A 23,213-nucleotide genomic window follows, 5' to 3' on the forward strand; every position below is an offset into this window, starting at 1 on the left:
GAAAATGACGATAACGATGCTCATTTTATCTCCAAAAGTGATGATCCACCTCTGAGAGTCAAAATTTGTTGAAAGATGAAAATTTTCAAGACGGAACATTTTGGTCATCTCAGAGTCATTTCATCAGGTCGCGGGTCATCGATCGTTTAGCATGAAAAATTGAACGTTCTCGCATGAACATTAATTCACTCTAAATATTGTTTATATCTCTTTCCGCAGTGAATAAACACGTTTTAAGCCCTCAAAGTGAGCATTTGGGTCCTTTTAAGTCACTTTTAACCATAAGCCAAATCTTGAGTTTTGGCGCCCTAGAAGCATGAAAATGACGATAACGATGCTCATTTTATCTCCAAAAGTGATGATCCACCTCTGAGAGTCAAAATTAGTTGACAGATGAAAATTTTCAAAACGGAACATTTTGGTAATCTCAGAGTCATTTCATCAGGTCGCGGGTCATCGATCGTTTTGCATGAAAAATTGAACGTTCTCGCATGAACATTAATTCACTCTAACTATTGTTTATATCTCTTCCCGCAGTGAATAACACGTTTTAAGCCCTCGAAGTGAGCATTTGGGTCCTTTATAGTCACTTTTAACCATAAGCCAAATCTTGAGTTTTGGCTCCCTAGAAGCATGAAAATGACGATAACGATGCTCATTTTATCTCCAAAAGTGATGATCCACCTCTGAGAGTCAAAATTAGTTGAAAGATGAACATTTTCAAGACGGAACATTTTGGTCATCTCAGAGTCATTTCATCAGGTCGCGGGTCATCGATCGTTTTGCATGAAAAATTTAACGTTCTCGCATGAACATTAATTCACTCTAAATATTGTTTATATCTCTTTCCGCAGTGAATAAACACGTTTTAAGCCCTCAAAGTGAGCATTTGGGTCCTTTTAAGTCACTTTTAACCATGAGCCAAATCTTGAGTTTTGGCTCCCTAGAAGCATGAAAATGGTGATAACGATGCTCATTTTATCTCCAAAAGTGATGATCCACCTCTGAGAGTCAAAATTAGTTGAAAGATGAACTTTTTCAAAACGGACCATTTTGGTCATCTCAGAGCAATTTCATCAGGTCGCGGGTCATCGATCGTTTTGCATGAAAAATTGAACGTTCTCGCATGAACATTAATTCACTCTAAATATTGTTTATATCTCTTTCCGCAGTGAATAAACACGTTTTAAGCCCTCAAAGTGAGCATTTGGGTCCTTTTAAGTCACTTTTAACCATAAGCCAAATCTTGAGTTTTGGCTCCCTAGAAGCATTAAAATTACGATAACGATGCTCATTTTATCTCCAATAGTGATGATCCACCTCTGAGAGTCAAAATTAGTTGAAAGATGAACATTTTCAAAACGGACCATTTTGGTCATCTCAGAGCAATTTCATCAGGTCGCGGGTCATCGATTGTTTTGCATGAAAAATTGAACGTTCTCGCATGAACATTAATTCACTCTAACTATTGTTTATATCTCTTCCCGCAGTGAATAACACGTTTTAAGCCCTCGAAGTGAGCATTTGGGTCCTTTATAGTCACTTTTAACCATAAGCCAAATCTTGAGTTTTGGCTCCCTAGAAGCATGAAAATGACGATAACGATGCTCATTTTATCTCCAAAAGTGATGATCCACCTCTGAGAGTCAAAATTAGTTGAAAGATGAAAATTTTCAAGACGGAACATTTTGGTCATCTCAGAGTCATTTCATCAGGTCGCGGGTCATCGATCGTTTTGCATGAAAAATTGAACGATCTCGCATGAACATTAATTCACTCTAAATATTGTTTATATCTCTTTCCGCAGTGAATAAACACGTTTTAAGCCCTCAAAGTGAGCATTTGGGTCCTTTTAAGTCACTTTTAACCATAAGCCAAATCTTGAGTTTTGGCGCCCTAGAAGCATGAAAATGACGATAACGATGCTCATTTTATCTCCAAAAGTGATGATCAACCTCTGAGAGTCAAAATTAGTTGAAAGATGAAAATTTTCAAAACGGACCATTTTGGTCATCTCAGAGTAATTTCATCAGGTCGCGGGTCATCGATCGTTTTGCATGAAAAATTGAACGTTCTCGCATGAACAATAATTTACTCTAAATGTTGTTTATATCTCTTCCCGCAGTGAATAAACACGTTTTAAGCCCTCCAAGTGAGCATTTGGGTCCTTTTAAGTCACTTTTAACCATAAGCCAAATCTTGAGTTTTGGCTCCCTAGAAGCATGAAAATGACGATAACGATGCTCATTTTATCTTCAAAAGTGATGATCCACCTCTGAGAGTCAAAATTAGTTGAAAGATGAAAATTTTCAAAACGGAACATTTTGGTAATCTCAGAGTCATTTCATCAGGTCGCGGGTCATCGATCGTTTTGCATGAAAAATTGAACGTTCTCGCATGAACATTAATTCACTCTAACTATTGTTTATATCTCTTCCCGCAGTGAATAAACACGTTTTAAGCCCTCGAAGTGAGCATTTGGGTCATTTATAGTCACTTTTAACCATAAGCCAAATCTTGAGTTTTGGCTCCCTAGAAGATAACGATGCTCATTTTATCTCCAAAAGTGATGATCCACCTCTGAGAGTCAAAATTAGTTGAAAGATGAACTTTTTCAAAACGGAACATTTTGGTCATCTCAGAGTCATTTCATCAGGTCGCGGGTCATCGATCGTTTTGCATGAAAAATTGAACGTTCTCGCATGAACATTAATTCACTCTAACTATTGTTTATATCTCTTCCCGCAGTGAATAAACACGTTTTAAGCCCTCGAAGTGAGCATTTTGGGCCTTTTCAGTCACTTTTAACCATGAGCCAAATCTTGAGTTTTGGCTCCCTAGAAGCATGAAAATGGCGATAACGATGCTCATTTTATATCCAAAAGTGATGATCCACCTCTGAGAGTCAAAATTAGTTGAAAGATGAACTTTTTCAAAACGGACCATTTTGGTCATCTCAGAGCAATTTCATCAGGTCGCGGGTCATCGATCGTTTTGCATGAAAAATTGAACGTTCTCGCATGAACATTAATTCACTCTAAATATTGTTTATATCTCTTTCTGCAGTGAATAAACACGTTTTAAGCCCTCAAAGTGAGCATTTGGGTCCTTTTAAGTCACTTTTAACCATAAGCCAAATCTTGAGTTTTGGCTCCCTAGAAGCATGAAAATGACGATAACGATGCTCATTTTATCTCCAAAAGTGATGATCAACCTCTGAGAGTCAAAATTAGTTGAAAGATGAAAATTTTCAAAACGGACCATTTTGGTCATCTCAGAGCAATTTCATCAGGTCGCGGGTCATCGATCGTTTTGCATGAAAAATTGAACGTTCTCGCATGAACAATAATTTACTCTAAATGTTGTTTAGATCTCTTCCTGCAGTGAATAAACACGTTTTAATCCCTCGAAGTGAGCATTTGGGTCCTTTTAAGTCCCTTTTACCCATAAGCCAAATCTTGAGTTTTGGCTCCCTAGAAGCATGAAAATGACTATAACGATGCTCATTTTATCTCCAAAAGTGATGATCCACCTCTGAGAGTCAAAATTAGTTGAAAGATGAAAAATTTCAAAACGGAACATTTTGGTCATCTCAGAGTCATTTCATCAGGTCGCGGGTCATCGATCGTTTTGCATGAAAAATTGAACGTTCTCGCATGAACATTAATTCACTCTAACTATTGTTTATATCTCTTCCCGCAGTGAATAAACACGTTTTAAGCCCTCAAAGTGAGCATTTGGGTCCTTTTAAGTCACTTTTAACCATAAGCCAAATCTTGAGTTTTGGCTCCCTAGAAGCATGAAAATTACGATAACGATGCTCATTTTATCTCCAATAGTGATGATCCACCTCTGAGAGTCAAAATTAGTTGAAAGATGAACATTTTCAAAACGGACCATTTTGGTCATCTCAGAGCAATTTCATCAGGTCGCGGGTCATCGATTGTTTTGCATGAAAAATTGAACGTTCTCGCATGAACATTAATTCACTCTAACTATTGTTTATATCTCTTCTGGCAGTGAATAAACACGTTTTAAGCCCTCGAAGTGAGCATTTTGGGCCTTTTAAGTCACTTTTAACCATGAGCCAAATCTTGAGTTTTGGCTCCCTAGAAGCATGAAAATGACGATAACGATGCTCATTTTATCTCCAAAAGTGATGATCCACCTCTGAGAGTCAAAATTAGTTGAAAGATGAACATTTTCAAAACGTAACATTTTGGTCATCTCAGAGCAATTTCATCAGGTCACGGGTCATCGATCGTTTTGAATGAAAAATTGAACGTTCTCGCATGAACAATAATTTACTCTAAATGTTGTTTATATCTCTTCCCGCAGTGAATAAACACGCTTTAAGCCCTCGAAGTGAGCATTTGGGTCCTTTTAAGTCACTTTTAACCATAAGCCAAATCTTGAGTTTTGGCTCCCTAGAAGCATGAAAATGACGATAACGATGCTCATTTTATCTCCAAAAGTGATGATCCACCTCTGAGAGTCAAAATTAGTTGAAAGATGAAAATTTTCAAAACGGAACATTTTGGTAATCTCAAGAGTCATTTCATCAGGTCGCGGGTCATCGATCGTTTTGCATGAAAAATTGAACGTTCTCGCATGAACATTAATTCACTCTAAATATTGTTTATATCTCTTTCCGCAGTGAATAAACACGTTTTAAGCCCTCAAAGTGAGCATTTGGGTCCTTTTAAGTCACTTTTAACCATAAGCCAAATCTTGAGTTTTGGCTCCCTAGAAGCATGAAAATTACGATAACGATGCTCATTTTATCTCCAATAGTGATGATCCACCTCTGAGAGTCAAAATTAGTTGAAAGATGAACATTTTCAAAACGGACCATTTTGGTCATCTCAGAGCAATTTCATCAGGTCGCGGGTCATCGATTGTTTTGCATGAAAAATTGAACGTTCTCGCATGAACATTAATTCACTCTAACTATTGTTTATATCTCTTCTGGCAGTGAATAAACACGTTTTAAGCCCTCGAAGTGAGCATTTTGGGCCTTTTAAGTCACTTTTAACCATGAGCCAAATCTTGAGTTTTGGCTCCCTAGAAGCATGAAAATGACGATAACGATGCTCATTTTATCTCCAAAAGTGATGATCCACCTCTGAGAGTCAAAATTAGTTGAAAGATGAACATTTTCAAAACGTAACATTTTGGTCATCTCAGAGCAATTTCATCAGGTCACGGGTCATCGATCGTTTTGAATGAAAAATTGAACGTTCTCGCATGAACAATAATTTACTCTAAATGTTGTTTATATCTCTTCCCGCAGTGAATAAACACGCTTTAAGCCCTCGAAGTGAGCATTTGGGTCCTTTTAAGTCACTTTTAACCATAAGCCAAATCTTGAGTTTTGGCTCCCTAGAAGCATGAAAATGACGATAACGATGCTCATTTTATCTCCAAAAGTGATGATCCACCTCTGAGAGTCAAAATTAGTTGAAAGATGAAAATTTTCAAAACGGAACATTTTGGTAATCTCAGAGTCATTTCATCAGGTCGCGGGTCATCGATCGTTTTACATGAAAAATTGAACGTTCTCGCATGAACATTAATTCACTCTAACTATTGTTTATATCTCTTCCCGCAGTGAATAACACGTTTTAAGCCCTCGAAGTGAGCATTTGGGTCCTTTATAGTCACTTTTAACCATAAGCCAAATCTTGAGTTTTGGCTCCCTAGAAGCATGAAAATGACGATAACGATGCTCATTTTATCTCCAAAAGTGATGATCCACCTCTGAGAGTCAAAATTAGTTGAAAGATGAAAATTTTCAAGACGGAACATTTTGGTCATCTCAGAGTCATTTCATCAGGTCGCGGGTCATCGATCGTTTAGCATGAAAAATTGAACGTTCTCGCATGAACATTAATTCACTCTAAATATTGTTTATATCTCTTTCCGCAGTGAATAAACACGTTTTAAGCCCTCAAAGTGAGCATTTGGGTCCTTTTAAGTCACTTTTAACCATAAGCCAAATCTTGAGTTTTGGCGCCCTAGAAGCATGAAAATGACGATAACGATGCTCATTTTATCTCCAAAAGTGATGATCCACCTCTGAGAGTCAAAATTAGTTGACAGATGAAAATTTTCAAAACGGAACATTTTGGTCATCTCAGAGCAATTTCATCAGGTCGCGGGTCATCGATCGTTTTGCATGAAAAATTGAACGTTCTCGCATGAACAATAATTTACTCTAAATGTTGTTTATATCTCTTCCCGCAGTGAATAAACACGTTTTAAGCCCTCCAAGTGAGCATTTGGGTCCTTTTAAGTCACTTTTAACCATAAGCCAAATCTTGAGTTTTGGCTCCCTAGAAGCATGAAAACGACGATAACGATGCTCATTTTATCTCCAAAAGTGATGATCCACCTCTGAGAGTCAAAATTAGTTGAAAGATGAAAATTTTCAAAACGGAACATTTTGGTAATCTCAGAGTCATTTCATCAGGTCGCGGGTCATCGATCGTTTTACATGAAAAATTGAACGTTCTCGCATGAACATTAATTCACTCTAACTATTGTTTATATCTCTTCCCGCAGTGAATAACACGTTTTAAGCCCTCGAAGTGAGCATTTGGGTCCTTTATAGTCACTTTTAACCATGAGCCAAATCTTGAGTTTTGGCTCCCTAGAAGCATGAAAATGGTGATAACGATGCTCATTTTATCTCCAAAAGTGATGATCCACCTCTGAGAGTCAAAATTAGTTGAAAGATGAACTTTTTCAAAACGGACCATTTTGGTCATCTCAGAGCAATTTCATCAGGTCGCGGGTCATCGATCGTTTTGCATGAAAAATTGAACGTTCTCGCATGAACATTAATTCACTCTAAATATTGTTTATATCTCTTTCCGCAGTGAATAAACACGTTTTAAGCCCTCAAAGTGAGCATTTGGGTCCTTTTAAGTCACTTTTAACCATAAGCCAAATCTTGAGTTTTGGCTCCCTAGAAGCATGAAAATTACGATAACGATGCTCATTTTATCTCCAATAGTGATGATCCACCTCTGAGAGTCAAAATTAGTTGAAAGATGAACATTTTCAAAACGGACCATTTTGGTCATCTCAGAGCAATTTCATCAGGTCGCGGGTCATCGATTGTTTTGCATGAAAAATTGAACGTTCTCGCATGAACATTAATTCACTCTAACTATTGTTTATATCTCTTCCCGCAGTGAATAAACACGTTTTAAGCCCTCGAAGTGAGCATTTGGGTCCTTTATAGTCACTTTTAACCATAAGCCAAATCTTGAGTTTTGGCTCCCTAGAAGATAACGATGCTCATTTTATCTCCAAAAGTGATGATCCACCTCTGAGAGTCAAAATTAGTTGAAAGATAAACTTTTTCAAAACGGAACATTTTGGTCATCTCAGAGTCATTTCATCAGGTCGCGGGTCATCGATCGTTTTGCATGAAAAATTGAACGTTCTCGCATGAACATTAATTCACTCTAACTATTGTTTATATCTCTTCCCGCAGTGAATAAACACGTTTTAAGCCCTCGAAGTGAGCATTTTGGGCCTTTTCAGTCACTTTTAACCATGAGCCAAATCTTGAGTTTTGGCTCCCTAGAAGCATGAAAATGGCGATAACGATGCTCATTTTATATCCAAAAGTGATGATCCACCTCTGAGAGTCAAAATTAGTTGAAAGATGAACTTTTTCAAAACGGACCATTTTGGTCATCTCAGAGCAATTTCATCAGGTCGCGGGTCATCGATCGTTTTGCATGAAAAATTGAACGTTCTCGCATGAACATTAATTCACTCTAAATATTGTTTATATCTCTTTCTGCAGTGAATAAACACGTTTTAAGCCCTCAAAGTGAGCATTTGGGTCCTTTTAAGTCACTTTTAACCATAAGCCAAATCTTGAGTTTTGGCTCCCTAGAAGCATGAAAATGACGATAACGATGCTCATTTTATCTCCAAAAGTGATGATCAACCTCTGAGAGTCAAAATTAGTTGAAAGATGAAAATTTTCAAAACGGACCATTTTGGTCATCTCAGAGCAATTTCATCAGGTCGCGGGTCATCGATCGTTTTGCATGAAAAATTGAACGTTCTCGCATGAACAATAATTTACTCTAAATGTTGTTTAGATCTCTTCCTGAAGTGAATAAACACGTTTTAATCCCTCGAAGTGAGCATTTGGGTCCTTTTAAGTCCCTTTTACCCATAAGCCAAATCTTGAGTTTTGGCTCCCTAGAAGCATGAAAATGACTATAACGATGCTCATTTTATCTCCAAAAGTGATGATCCACCTCTGAGAGTCAAAATTAGTTGAAAGATGAAAAATTTCAAAACGGAACATTTTGGTCATCTCAGAGTCATTTCATCAGGTCGCGGGTCATCGATCGTTTTGCATGAAAAATTGAACGTTCTCGCATGAACATTAATTCACTCTAACTATTGTTTATATCTCTTCCCGCAGTGAATAAACACGTTTTAAGCCCTCGAAGTGAGCATTTTGGGCCTTTTCAGTCACTTTTAACCATGAGCCAAATCTTGAGTTTTGGCTCCCTAGAAGCATGAAAATGGCGATAACGATGCTCATTTTATCTCCAAAAGTGATGATCCACCTCTGAGAGTCAAAATTAGTTGAAAGATGAACTTTTTCAAAACGGACCATTTTGGTCATCTCAGAGCAATTTCATCAGGTCGCGGGTCATCGATCGTTTTGCATGAAAAATTGAACGTTCTCGCATGAACATTAATTCACTCTAAATATTGTTTATATCTCTTTCCGCAGTGAATAAACACGTTTTAAGCCCTCAAAGTGAGCATTTGGGTCCTTTTAAGTCACTTTTAACCATAAGCCAAATCTTGAGTTTTGGCTCCCTAGAAGCATGAAAATTACGATAACGATGCTCATTTTATCTCCAATAGTGATGATCCACCTCTGAGAGTCAAAATTAGTTGAAAGATGAACATTTTCAAAACGGACCATTTTGGTCATCTCAGAGCAATTTCATCAGGTCGCGGGTCATCGATTGTTTTGCATGAAAAATTGAACGTTCTCGCATGAACATTAATTCACTCTAACTATTGTTTATATCTCTTCTGGCAGTGAATAAACACGTTTTAAGCCCTCGAAGTGAGCATTTTGGGCCTTTTAAGTCACTTTTAACCATGAGCCAAATCTTGAGTTTTGGCTCCCTAGAAGCATGAAAATGATGATAACGATGCTCATTTTATCTCCAAAAGTGATGATCCACCTCTGAGAGTCAAAATTAGTTGAAAGATGAACATTTTCAAAACGGAACATTTTGGTAATCTCAGAGTCATTTCATCAGGTCGCGGGTCATCGATCGTTTTGCATGAAAAATTGAACGTTCTCGCATGAACATTAATTCACTCTAACTATTGTTTATATCTCTTCCCGCAGTGAATAACACGTTTTAAGCCCTCGAAGTGAGCATTTGGGTCCTTTATAGTCACTTTTAACCATAAGCCAAATCTTGAGTTTTGGCTCCCTAGAAGCATGAAAATGACGATAACGATGCTCATTTTATCTCCAAAAGTGATGATCCACCTCTGAGAGTCAAAATTAGTTGAAAGATGAAAATTTTCAAGACGGAACATTTTGGTCATCTCAGAGTCATTTCATCAGGTCGCGGGTCATCGATCGTTTTGCATGAAAAATTGAACGATCTCGCATGAACATTAATTCACTCTAAATATTGTTTATATCTCTTTCCGCAGTGAATAAACACGTTTTAAGCCCTCAAAGTGAGCATTTGGGTCCTTTTAAGTCACTTTTAACCATAAGCCAAATCTTGAGTTTTGGCGCCCTAGAAGCATGAAAATGACGATAACGATGCTCATTTTATCTCCAAAAGTGATGATCAACCTCTGAGAGTCAAAATTAGTTGAAAGATGAAAATTTTCAAAACGGATCATTTTGGTCATCTCAGAGTAATTTCATCAGGTCGCGGGTCATCGATCGTTTTGCATGAAAAATTGAACGTTCTCGCATGAACAATAATTTACTCTAAATGTTGTTTATATCTCTTCCCGCAGTGAATAAACACCTTTTAAGCCCTCCAAGTGAGCATTTGGGTCCTTTTAAGTCACTTTTAACCATAAGCCAAATCTTGAGTTTTGGCTCCCTAGAAGCATGAAAATGACGATAACGATGCTCATTTTATCTTCAAAAGTGATGATCCACCTCTGAGAGTCAAAATTAGTTGAAAGATGAAAATTTTCAAAACGGAACATTTTGGTAATCTCAGAGTCATTTCATCAGGTCGCGGGTCATCGATCGTTTTGCATGAAAAATTGAACGTTCTCGCATGAACATTAATTCACTCTAACTATTGTTTATATCTCTTCCCGCAGTGAATAAACACGTTTTAAGCCCTCGAAGTGAGCATTTGGGTCCTTTATAGTCACTTTTAACCATAAGCCAAATCTTGAGTTTTGGCTCCCTAGAAGATAACGATGCTCATTTTATCTCCAAAAGTGATGATCCACCTCTGAGAGTCAAAATTAGTTGAAAGATGAACTTTTTCAAAACGGAACATTTTGGTCATCTCAGAGTCATTTCATCAGGTCGCGGGTCATCGATCGTTTTGCATGAAAAATTGAACGTTCTCGCATGAACATTAATTCACTCTAACTATTGTTTATATCTCTTCCCGCAGTGAATAAACACGTTTTAAGCCCTCGAAGTGAGCATTTTGGGCCTTTTCAGTCACTTTTAACCATGAGCCAAATCTTGAGTTTTGGCTCCCTAGAAGCATGAAAATGGCGATAACGATGCTCATTTTATATCCAAAAGTGATGATCCACCTCTGAGAGTCAAAATTAGTTGAAAGATGAACTTTTTCAAAACGGACCATTTTGGTCATCTCAGAGCAATTTCATCAGGTCGCGGGTCATCGATCGTTTTGCATGAAAAATTGAACGTTCTCGCATGAACATTAATTCACTCTAAATATTGTTTATATCTCTTTCTGCAGTGAATAAACACGTTTTAAGCCCTCAAAGTGAGCATTTGGGTCCTTTTAAGTCACTTTTAACCATAAGCCAAATCTTGAGTTTTGGCTCCCTAGAAGCATGAAAATGACGATAACGATGCTCATTTTATCTCCAAAAGTGATGATCAACCTCTGAGAGTCAAAATTAGTTGAAAGATGAAAATTTTCAAAACGGACCATTTTGGTCATCTCAGAGCAATTTCATCAGGTCGCGGGTCATCGATCGTTTTGCATGAAAAATTGAACGTTCTCGCATGAACAATAATTTACTCTAAATGTTGTTTAGATCTCTTCCTGAAGTGAATAAACACGTTTTAATCCCTCGAAGTGAGCATTTGGGTCCTTTTAAGTCCCTTTTACCCATAAGCCAAATCTTGAGTTTTGGCTCCCTAGAAGCATGAAAATGACTATAACGATGCTCATTTTATCTCCAAAAGTGATGATCCACCTCTGAGAGTCAAAATTAGTTGAAAGATGAAAAATTTCAAAACGGAACATTTTGGTCATCTCAGAGTCATTTCATCAGGTCGCGGGTCATCGATCGTTTTGCATGAAAAATTAAACGTTCTCGCATGAACATTAATTCACTCTAACTATTGTTTATATCTCTTCCCGCAGTGAATAAACACGTTTTAAGCCCTCGAAGTGAGCATTTTGGGCCTTTTCAGTCACTTTTAACCATGAGCCAAATCTTGAGTTTTGGCTCCCTAGAAGCATGAAAATGGCGATAACGATGCTCATTTTATCTCCAAAAGTGATGATCCACCTCTGAGAGTCAAAATTAGTTGAAAGATGAACTTTTTCAAAACGGACCATTTTGGTCATCTCAGAGCAATTTCATCAGGTCGCGGGTCATCGATCGTTTTGCATGAAAAATTGAACGTTCTCGCATGAACATTAATTCACTCTAAATATTGTTTATATCTCTTTCCGCAGTGAATAAACACGTTTTAAGCCCTCAAAGTGAGCATTTGGGTCCTTTTAAGTCACTTTTAACCATAAGCCAAATCTTGAGTTTTGGCTCCCTAGAAGCATGAAAATTACGATAACGATGCTCATTTTATCTCCAATAGTGATGATCCACCTCTGAGAGTCAAAATTAGTTGAAAGATGAACATTTTCAAAACGGACCATTTTGGTCATCTCAGAGCAATTTCATCAGGTCGCGGGTCATCGATTGTTTTGCATGAAAAATTGAACGTTCTCGCATGAACATTAATTCACTCTAACTATTGTTTATATCTCTTCTGGCAGTGAATAAACACGTTTTAAGCCCTCGAAGTGAGCATTTTGGGCCTTTTAAGTCACTTTTAACCATGAGCCAAATCTTGAGTTTTGGCTCCCTAGAAGCATGAAAATGATGATAACGATGCTCATTTTATCTCCAAAAGTGATGATCCACCTCTGAGAGTCAAAATTAGTTGAAAGATGAACATTTTCAAAACGGAACATTTTGGTAATCTCAGAGTCATTTCATCAGGTCGCGGGTCATCGATCGTTTTGCATGAAAAATTGAACGTTCTCGCATGAACATTAATTCACTCTAACTATTGTTTATATCTCTTCCCGCAGTGAATAAACACCTTTTAAGCCCTCCAAGTGAGCATTTGGGTCCTTTTAAGTCACTTTTAACCATAAGCCAAATCTTGAGTTTTGGCTCCCTAGAAGCATGAAAATGACGATAACGATGCTCATTTTATCTTCAAAAGTGATGATCCACCTCTGAGAGTCAAAATTAGTTGAAAGATGAAAATTTTCAAAACGGAACATTTTGGTAATCTCAGAGTCATTTCATCAGGTCGCGGGTCATCGATCGTTTTGCATGAAAAATTGAACGTTCTCGCATGAACATTAATTCACTCTAACTATTGTTTATATCTCTTCCCGCAGTGAATAAACACGTTTTAAGCCCTCGAAGTGAGCATTTGGGTCCTTTATAGTCACTTTTAACCATAAGCCAAATCTTGAGTTTTGGCTCCCTAGAAGATAACGATGCTCATTTTATCTCCAAAAGTGATGATCCACCTCTGAGAGTCAAAATTAGTTGAAAGATGAACTTTTTCAAAACGGAACATTTTGGTCATCTCAGAGTCATTTCATCAGGTCGCGGGTCATCGATCGTTTTGCATGAAAAATTGAACGTTCTCGCATGAACATTAATTCACTCTAACTATTGTTTATATCTCTTCCCGCAGTGAATAAACACGTTTTAAGCCCTCGAAGTGAGCATTTTGGGCCTTTTCAGTCACTTTTAACCATGAGCCAAATCTTGAGTTTTGGCTCCCTAGAAGCATGAAAATGGCGATAACGATGCTCATTTTATATCCAAAAGTGATGATCCACCTCTGAGAGTCAAAATTAGTTGAAAGATGAACTTTTTCAAAACGGACCATTTTGGTCATCTCAGAGCAATTTCATCAGGTCGCGGGTCATCGATCGTTTTGCATGAAAAATTGAACGTTCTCGCATGAACATTAATTCACTCTAAATATTGTTTATATCTCTTTCTGCAGTGAATAAACACGTTTTAAGCCCTCAAAGTGAGCATTTGGGTCCTTTTAAGTCACTTTTAACCATAAGCCAAATCTTGAGTTTTGGCTCCCTAGAAGCATGAAAATGACGATAACGATGCTCATTTTATCTCCAAAAGTGATGATCAACCTCTGAGAGTCAAAATTAGTTGAAAGATGAAAATTTTCAAAACGGACCATTTTGGTCATCTCAGAGCAATTTCATCAGGTCGCGGGTCATCGATCGTTTTGCATGAAAAATTGAACGTTCTCGCATGAACAATAATTTACTCTAAATGTTGTTTAGATCTCTTCCTGAAGTGAATAAACACGTTTTAATCCCTCGAAGTGAGCATTTGGGTCCTTTTAAGTCCCTTTTACCCATAAGCCAAATCTTGAGTTTTGGCTCCCTAGAAGCATGAAAATGACTATAACGATGCTCATTTTATCTCCAAAAGTGATGATCCACCTCTGAGAGTCAAAATTAGTTGAAAGATGAAAAATTTCAAAACGGAACATTTTGGTCATCTCAGAGTCATTTCATCAGGTCGCGGGTCATCGATCGTTTTGCATGAAAAATTGAACGTTCTCGCATGAACATTAATTCACTCTAACTATTGTTTATATCTCTTCCCGCAGTGAATAAACACGTTTTAAGCCCTCGAAGTGAGCATTTTGGGCCTTTTCAGTCACTTTTAACCATGAGCCAAATCTTGAGTTTTGGCTCCCTAGAAGCATGAAAATGGCGATAACGATGCTCATTTTATCTCCAAAAGTGATGATCCACCTCTGAGAGTCAAAATTAGTTGAAAGATGAACTTTTTCAAAACGGACCATTTTGGTCATCTCAGAGCAATTTCATCAGGTCGCGGGTCATCGATCGTTTTGCATGAAAAATTGGACGTTCTCGCATGAACATTAATTCACTCTAAATATTGTTTATATCTCTTTCCGCAGTGAATAAACACGTTTTAAGCCCTCAAAGTGAGCATTTGGGTCCTTTTAAGTCACTTTTAACCATAAGCCAAATCTTGAGTTTTGGCTCCCTAGAAGCATGAAAATTACGATAACGATGCTCATTTTATCTCCAATAGTGATGATCCACCTCTGAGAGTCAAAATTAGTTGAAAGATGAACATTTTCAAAACGGACCATTTTGGTCATCTCAGAGCAATTTCATCAGGTCGCGGGTCATCGATTGTTTTGCATGAAAAATTGAACGTTCTCGCATGAACATTAATTCACTCTAACTATTGTTTATATCTCTTCTGGCAGTGAATAAACACGTTTTAAGCCCTCGAAGTGAGCATTTTGGGCCTTTTAAGTCACTTTTAACCATGAGCCAAATCTTGAGTTTTGGCTCCCTAGAAGCATGAAAATGATGATAACGATGCTCATTTTATCTCCAAAAGTGATGATCCACCTCTGAGAGTCAAAATTAGTTGAAAGATGAACATTTTCAAAACGGAACATTTTGGTAATCTCAGAGTCATTTCATCAGGTCGCGGGTCATCGATCGTTTTGCATGAAAAATTGAACGTTCTCGCATGAACATTAATTCACTCTAACTATTGTTTATATCTCTTCCCGCAGTGAATAACACGTTTTAAGCCCTCGAAGTGAGCATTTGGGTCCTTTATAGTCACTTTTAACCATAAGCCAAATCTTGAGTTTTGGCTCCCTAGAAGCATGAAAATGACGATAACGATGCTCATTTTATCTCCAAAAGTGATGATCCACCTCTGAGAGTCAAAATTAGTTGAAAGATGAAAATTTTCAAGACGGAACATTTTGGTCATCTCAGAGTCATTTCATCAGGTCGCGGGTCATCGATCGTTTTGCATGAAAAATTGAACGATCTCGCATGAACATTAATTCACTCTAAATATTGTTTATATCTCTTTCCGCAGTGAATAAACACGTTTTAAGCCCTCAAAGTGAGCATTTGGGTCCTTTTAAGTCACTTTTAACCATAAGCCAAATCTTGAGTTTTGGCGCCCTAGAAGCATGAAAATGACGATAACGATGCTCATTTTATCTCCAAAAGTGATGATCAACCTCTGAGAGTCAAAATTAGTTGAAAGATGAAAATTTTCAAAACGGACCATTTTGGTCATCTCAGAGTAATTTCATCAGGTCGCGGGTCATCGATCGTTTTGCATGAAAAATTGAACGTTCTCGCATGAACAATAATTTACTCTAAATGTTGTTTATATCTCTTCCCGCAGTGAATAAACACGTTTTAAGCCCTCCAAGTGAGCATTTGGGTCCTTTTAAGTCACTTTTAACCATAAGCCAAATCTTGAGTTTTGGCTCCCTAGAAGCATGAAAATGACGATAACGATGCTCATTTTATATCCAAAAGTGATGATCCACCTCTGAGAGTCAAAATTAGTTGAAAGATGAACTTTTTCAAAACGGACCATTTTGGTCATCTCAGAGCAATTTCATCAGGTCGCGGGTCATCGATCGTTTTGCATGAAAAATTGAACGTTCTCGCATGAACATTAATTCACTCTAAATATTGTTTATATCTCTTTCTGCAGTGAATAAACACGTTTTAAGCCCTCAAAGTGAGCATTTGGGTCCTTTTAAGTCACTTTTAACCATAAGCCAAATCTTGAGTTTTGGCTCCCTAGAAGCATGAAAATGACGATAACGATGCTCATTTTATCTCCAAAAGTGATGATCAACCTCTGAGAGTCAAAATTAGTTGAAAGATGAAAATTTTCAAAACGGACCATTTTGGTCATCTCAGAGCAATTTCATCAGGTCGCGGGTCATCGATCGTTTTGCATGAAAAATTGAACGTTCTCGCATGAACAATAATTTACTCTAAATGTTGTTTAGATCTCTTCCTGAAGTGAATAAACACGTTTTAATCCCTCGAAGTGAGCATTTGGGTCCTTTTAAGTCCCTTTTACCCATAAGCCAAATCTTGAGTTTTGGCTCCCTAGAAGCATGAAAATGACTATAACGATGCTCATTTTATCTCCAAAAGTGATGATCCACCTCTGAGAGTCAAAATTAGTTGAAAGATGAAAAATTTCAAAACGGAACATTTTGGTCATCTCAGAGTCATTTCATCAGGTCGCGGGTCATCGATCGTTTTGCATGAAAAATTGAACGTTCTCGCATGAACATTAATTCACTCTAACTATTGTTTATATCTCTTCCCGCAGTGAATAAACACGTTTTAAGCCCTCGAAGTGAGCATTTTGGGCCTTTTCAGTCACTTTTAACCATGAGCCAAATCTTGAGTTTTGGCTCCCTAGAAGCATGAAAATGGCGATAACGATGCTCATTTTATCTCCAAAAGTGATGATCCACCTCTGAGAGTCAAAATTAGTTGAAAGATGAACTTTTTCAAAACGGACCATTTTGGTCATCTCAGAGCAATTTCATCAGGTCGCGGGTCATCGATCGTTTTGCATGAAAAATTGAACGTTCTCGCATGAACATTAATTCACTCTAAATATTGTTTATATCTCTTTCCGCAGTGAATAAACACGTTTTAAGCCCTCAAAGTGAGCATTTGGGTCCTTTTAAGTCACTTTTAACCATAAGCCAAATCTTGAGTTTTGGCTCCCTAGAAGCATGAAAATTACGATAACGATGCTCATTTTATCTCCAATAGTGATGATCCACCTCTGAGAGTCAAAATTAGTTGAAAGATGAACATTTTCAAAACGGACCATTTTGGTCATCTCAGAGCAATTTCATCAGGTCGCGGGTCATCGATTGTTTTGCATGAAAAATTGAACGTTCTCGCATGAACATTAATTCACTCTAACTATTGTTTATATCTCTTCTGGCAGTGAATAACACGTTTTAAGCCCTCGAAGTGAGCATTTGGGTCCTTTATAGTCACTTTTAACCATAAGCCAAATCTTGAGTTTTGGCTCCCTAGAAGCATGAAAATGACGATAACGATGCTCATTTTATCTCCAAAAGTGATGATCCACCTCTGAGAGTCAAAATTAGTTGAAAGATGAAAATTTTCAAGACGGAACATTTTGGTCATCTCAGAGTCATTTCATCAGGTCGCGGGTCATCGATCGTTTAGCATGAACAATTGAACGTTCTCGCATGAACATTAATTCACTCTAAATATTGTTTATATCTCTTTCCGCAGTGAATAAACACGTTTTAAGCCCTCAAAGTGAGCATTTGGGTCCTTTTAAGTCACTTTTAACCATAAGCCAAATCTTGAGTTTTGGCGCCCTAGAAGCATGAAAATGACGATAACGATGCTCATTTTATCTCCAAAAGTGATGATCCACCTCTGAGAGTCAAAATTAGTTGACAGATGAAAATTTTCAAAACGGAACATTTTGGTAATCTCAGAGTCATTTCATCAGGTCGCGGGTCATCGATCGTTTTGCATGAAAAATTGACCGTTCTCGCATGAACATTAATTCACTCTAACTATTGTTTATATCTCTTCCCGCAGTGAATAACACGTTTTAAGCCCTCGAAGTGAGCATTTGGGTCCTTTATAGTCACTTTTAACCATAAGCCAAATCTTGAGTTTTGGCTCCCTAGAAGCATGAAAATGACGATAACGATGCTCATTTTATCTCCAAAAGTGATGATCCACCTCTGAGAGTCAAAATTAGTTGAAAGATGAACATTTTCAAGACGGAACATTTTGGTCATCTCAGAGTCATTTCATCAGGTCGCGGGTCATCGATCGTTTTGCATGAAAAATTTAACGTTCTCGCATGAACATTAATTCACTCTAAATATTGTTTATATCTCTTTCCGCAGTGAATAAACACGTTTTAAGCCCTCAAAGTGAGCATTTGGGTCCTTTTAAGTCACTTTTAACCATGAGCCAAATCTTGAGTTTTGGCTCCCTAGAAGCATGAAAATGGTGATAACGATGCTCATTTTATCTCCAAAAGTGATGATCCACCTCTGAGAGTCAAAATTAGTTGAAAGATGAACTTTTTCAAAACGGACCATTTTGGTCATCTCAGAGCAATTTCATCAGGTCGCGGGTCATCGATCGTTTTGCATGAAAAATTGAACGTTCTCGCATGAACATTAATTCACTCTAAATATTGTTTATATCTCTTTCCGCAGTGAATAAACACGTTTTAAGCCCTCAAAGTGAGCATTTGGGTCCTTTTAAGTCACTTTTAACCATAAGCCAAATCTTGAGTTTTGGCTCCCTAAAGCATGAAAATTACGATAACGATGCTCATTTTATCTCCAATAGTGATGATCCACCTCTGAGAGTCAAAATTAGTTGAAAGATGAACATTTTCAAAACGGACCATTTTGGTCATCTCAGAGCAATTTCATCAGGTCGCGGGTCATCGATTGTTTTGCATGAAAAATTGAACGTTCTCGCATGAACATTAATTCACTCTAACTATTGTTTATATCTCTTCCCGCAGTGAATAAACACGTTTTAAGCCCTCGAAGTGAGCATTTGGGTCCTTTATAGTCACTTTTAACCATAAGCCAAATCTTGAGTTTTGGCTCCCTAGAAGATAACGATGCTCATTTTATCTCCAAAAGTGATGATCCACCTCTGAGAGTCAAAATTAGTTGAAAGATAAACTTTTTCAAAACGGAACATTTTGGTCATCTCAGAGTCATTTCATCAGGTCGCGGGTCATCGATCGTTTTGCATGAAAAATTGAACGTTCTCGCATGAACATTAATTCACTCTAACTATTGTTTATATCTCTTCCCGCAGTGAATAACACGTTTTAAGCCCTCGAAGTGAGCATTTGGGTCCTTTATAGTCACTTTTAACCATAAGCCAAATCTTGAGTTTTGGCTCCCTAGAAGCATGAAAATGACGATAACGATGCTCATTTTATCTCCAAAAGTGATGATCCACCTCTGAGAGTCAAAATTTGTTGAAAGATGAAAATTTTCAAGACGGAACATTTTGGTCATCTCAGAGTCATTTCATCAGGTCGCGGGTCATCGATCGTTTAGCATGAAAAATTGAACGTTCTCGCATGAACATTAATTCACTCTAAATATTGTTTATATCTCTTTCCGCAGTGAATAAACACGTTTTAAGCCCTCAAAGTGAGCATTTGGGTCCTTTTAAGTCACTTTTAACCATAAGCCAAATCTTGAGTTTTGGCGCCCTAGAAGCATGAAAATGACGATAACGATGCTCATTTTATCTCCAAAAGTGATGATCCACCTCTGAGAGTCAAAATTAGTTGACAGATGAAAATTTTCAAAACGGAACATTTTGGTAATCTCAGAGTCATTTCATCAGGTCGCGGGTCATCGATCGTTTTGCATGAAAAATTGAACGTTCTCGCATGAACATTAATTCACTCTAACTATTGTTTATATCTCTTCCCGCAGTGAATAACACGTTTTAAGCCCTCGAAGTGAGCATTTGGGTCCTTTATAGTCACTTTTAACCATAAGCCAAATCTTGAGTTTTGGCTCCCTAGAAGCATGAAAATGACGATAACGATGCTCATTTTATCTCCAAAAGTGATGATCCACCTCTGAGAGTCAAAATTAGTTGAAAGATGAACATTTTCAAGACGGAACATTTTGGTCATCTCAGAGTCATTTCATCAGGTCGCGGGTCATCGATCGTTTTGCATGAAAAATTTAACGTTCTCGCATGAACATTAATTCACTCTAAATATTGTTTATATCTCTTTCCGCAGTGAATAAACACGTTTTAAGCCCTCAAAGTGAGCATTTGGGTCCTTTTAAGTCACTTTTAACCATGAGCCAAATCTTGAGTTTTGGCTCCCTAGAAGCATGAAAATGGTGATAACGATGCTCATTTTATCTCCAAAAGTGATGATCCACCTCTGAGAGTCAAAATTAGTTGAAAGATGAACTTTTTCAAAACGGACCATTTTGGTCATCTCAGAGCAATTTCATCAGGTCGCGGGTCATCGATCGTTTTGCATGAAAAATTGAACGTTCTCGCATGAACATTAATTCACTCTAAATATTGTTTATATCTCTTTCCGCAGTGAATAAACACGTTTTAAGCCCTCAAAGTGAGCATTTGGGTCCTTTTAAGTCACTTTTAACCATAAGCCAAATCTTGAGTTTTGGCTCCCTAGAAGCATTAAAATTACGATAACGATGCTCATTTTATCTCCAATAGTGATGATCCACCTCTGAGAGTCAAAATTAGTTGAAAGATGAACATTTTCAAAACGGACCATTTTGGTCATCTCAGAGCAATTTCATCAGGTCGCGGGTCATCGATTGTTTTGCATGAAAAATTGAACGTTCTCGCATGAACATTAATTCACTCTAACTATTGTTTATATCTCTTCCCGCAGTGAATAACACGTTTTAAGCCCTCGAAGTGAGCATTTGGGTCCTTTATAGTCACTTTTAACCATAAGCCAAATCTTGAGTTTTGGCTCCCTAGAAGCATGAAAATGACGATAACGATGCTCATTTTATCTCCAAAAGTGATGATCCACCTCTGAGAGTCAAAATTAGTTGAAAGATGAAAATTTTCAAGACGGAACATTTTGGTCATCTCAGAGTCATTTCATCAGGTCGCGGGTCATCGATCGTTTTGCATGAAAAATTGAACGATCTCGCATGAACATTAATTCACTCTAAATATTGTTTATATCTCTTTCCGCAGTGAATAAACACGTTTTAAGCCCTCAAAGTGAGCATTTGGGTCCTTTTAAGTCACTTTTAACCATAAGCCAAATCTTGAGTTTTGGCGCCCTAGAAGCATGAAAATGACGATAACGATGCTCATTTTATCTCCAAAAGTGATGATCAACCTCTGAGAGTCAAAATTAGTTGAAAGATGAAAATTTTCAAAACGGACCATTTTGGTCATCTCAGAGTAATTTCATCAGGTCGCGGGTCATCGATCGTTTTGCATGAAAAATTGAACGTTCTCGCATGAACAATAATTTACTCTAAATGTTGTTTATATCTCTTCCCGCAGTGAATAAACACGTTTTAAGCCCTCCAAGTGAGCATTTGGGTCCTTTTAAGTCACTTTTAACCATAAGCCAAATCTTGAGTTTTGGCTCCCTAGAAGCATGAAAATGACGATAACGATGCTCATTTTATCTTCAAAAGTGATGATCCACCTCTGAGAGTCAAAATTAGTTGAAAGATGAAAATTTTCAAAACGGAACATTTTGGTAATCTCAGAGTCATTTCATCAGGTCGCGGGTCATCGATCGTTTTGCATGAAAAATTGAACGTTCTCGCATGAACATTAATTCACTCTAACTATTGTTTATATCTCTTCCCGCAGTGAATAAACACGTTTTAAGCCCTCGAAGTGAGCATTTGGGTCATTTATAGTCACTTTTAACCATAAGCCAAATCTTGAGTTTTGGCTCCCTAGAAGATAACGATGCTCATTTTATCTCCAAAAGTGATGATCCACCTCTGAGAGTCAAAATTAGTTGAAAGATGAACTTTTTCAAAACGGAACATTTTGGTCATCTCAGAGTCATTTCATCAGGTCGCGGGTCATCGATCGTTTTGCATGAAAAATTGAACGTTCTCGCATGAACATTAATTCACTCTAACTATTGTTTATATCTCTTCCCGCAGTGAATAAACACGTTTTAAGCCCTCGAAGTGAGCATTTTGGGCCTTTTCAGTCACTTTTAACCATGAGCCAAATCTTGAGTTTTGGCTCCCTAGAAGCATGAAAATGGCGATAACGATGCTCATTTTATATCCAAAAGTGATGATCCACCTCTGAGAGTCAAAATTAGTTGAAAGATGAACTTTTTCAAAACGGACCATTTTGGTCATCTCAGAGCAATTTCATCAGGTCGCGGGTCATCGATCGTTTTGCATGAAAAATTGAACGTTCTCGCATGAACATTAATTCACTCTAAATATTGTTTATATCTCTTTCTGCAGTGAATAAACACGTTTTAAGCCCTCAAAGTGAGCATTTGGGTCCTTTTAAGTCACTTTTAACCATAAGCCAAATCTTGAGTTTTGGCTCCCTAGAAGCATGAAAATGACGATAACGATGCTCATTTTATCTCCAAAAGTGATGATCAACCTCTGAGAGTCAAAATTAGTTGAAAGATGAAAATTTTCAAAACGGACCATTTTGGTCATCTCAGAGCAATTTCATCAGGTCGCGGGTCATCGATCGTTTTGCATGAAAAATTGAACGTTCTCGCATGAACAATAATTTACTCTAAATGTTGTTTAGATCTCTTCCTGCAGTGAATAAACACGTTTTAATCCCTCGAAGTGAGCATTTGGGTCCTTTTAAGTCCCTTTTACCCATAAGCCAAATCTTGAGTTTTGGCTCCCTAGAAGCATGAAAATGACTATAACGATGCTCATTTTATCTCCAAAAGTGATGATCCACCTCTGAGAGTCAAAATTAGTTGAAAGATGAAAAATTTCAAAACGGAACATTTTGGTCATCTCAGAGTCATTTCATCAGGTCGCGGGTCATCGATCGTTTTGCATGAAAAATTGAACGTTCTCGCATGAACATTAATTCACTCTAACTATTGTTTATATCTCTTCCCGCAGTGAATAAACACGTTTTAAGCCCTCAAAGTGAGCATTTGGGTCCTTTTAAGTCACTTTTAACCATAAGCCAAATCTTGAGTTTTGGCTCCCTAGAAGCATGAAAATTACGATAACGATGCTCATTTTATCTCCAATAGTGATGATCCACCTCTGAGAGTCAAAATTAGTTGAAAGATGAACATTTTCA

Source organism: Lissotriton helveticus, chromosome 8 (genome assembly GCF_964261635.1).
Source record: "Lissotriton helveticus chromosome 8, aLisHel1.1, whole genome shotgun sequence".
NCBI classification, from domain to species: Eukaryota; Metazoa; Chordata; class Amphibia; order Caudata; family Salamandridae; genus Lissotriton; species Lissotriton helveticus.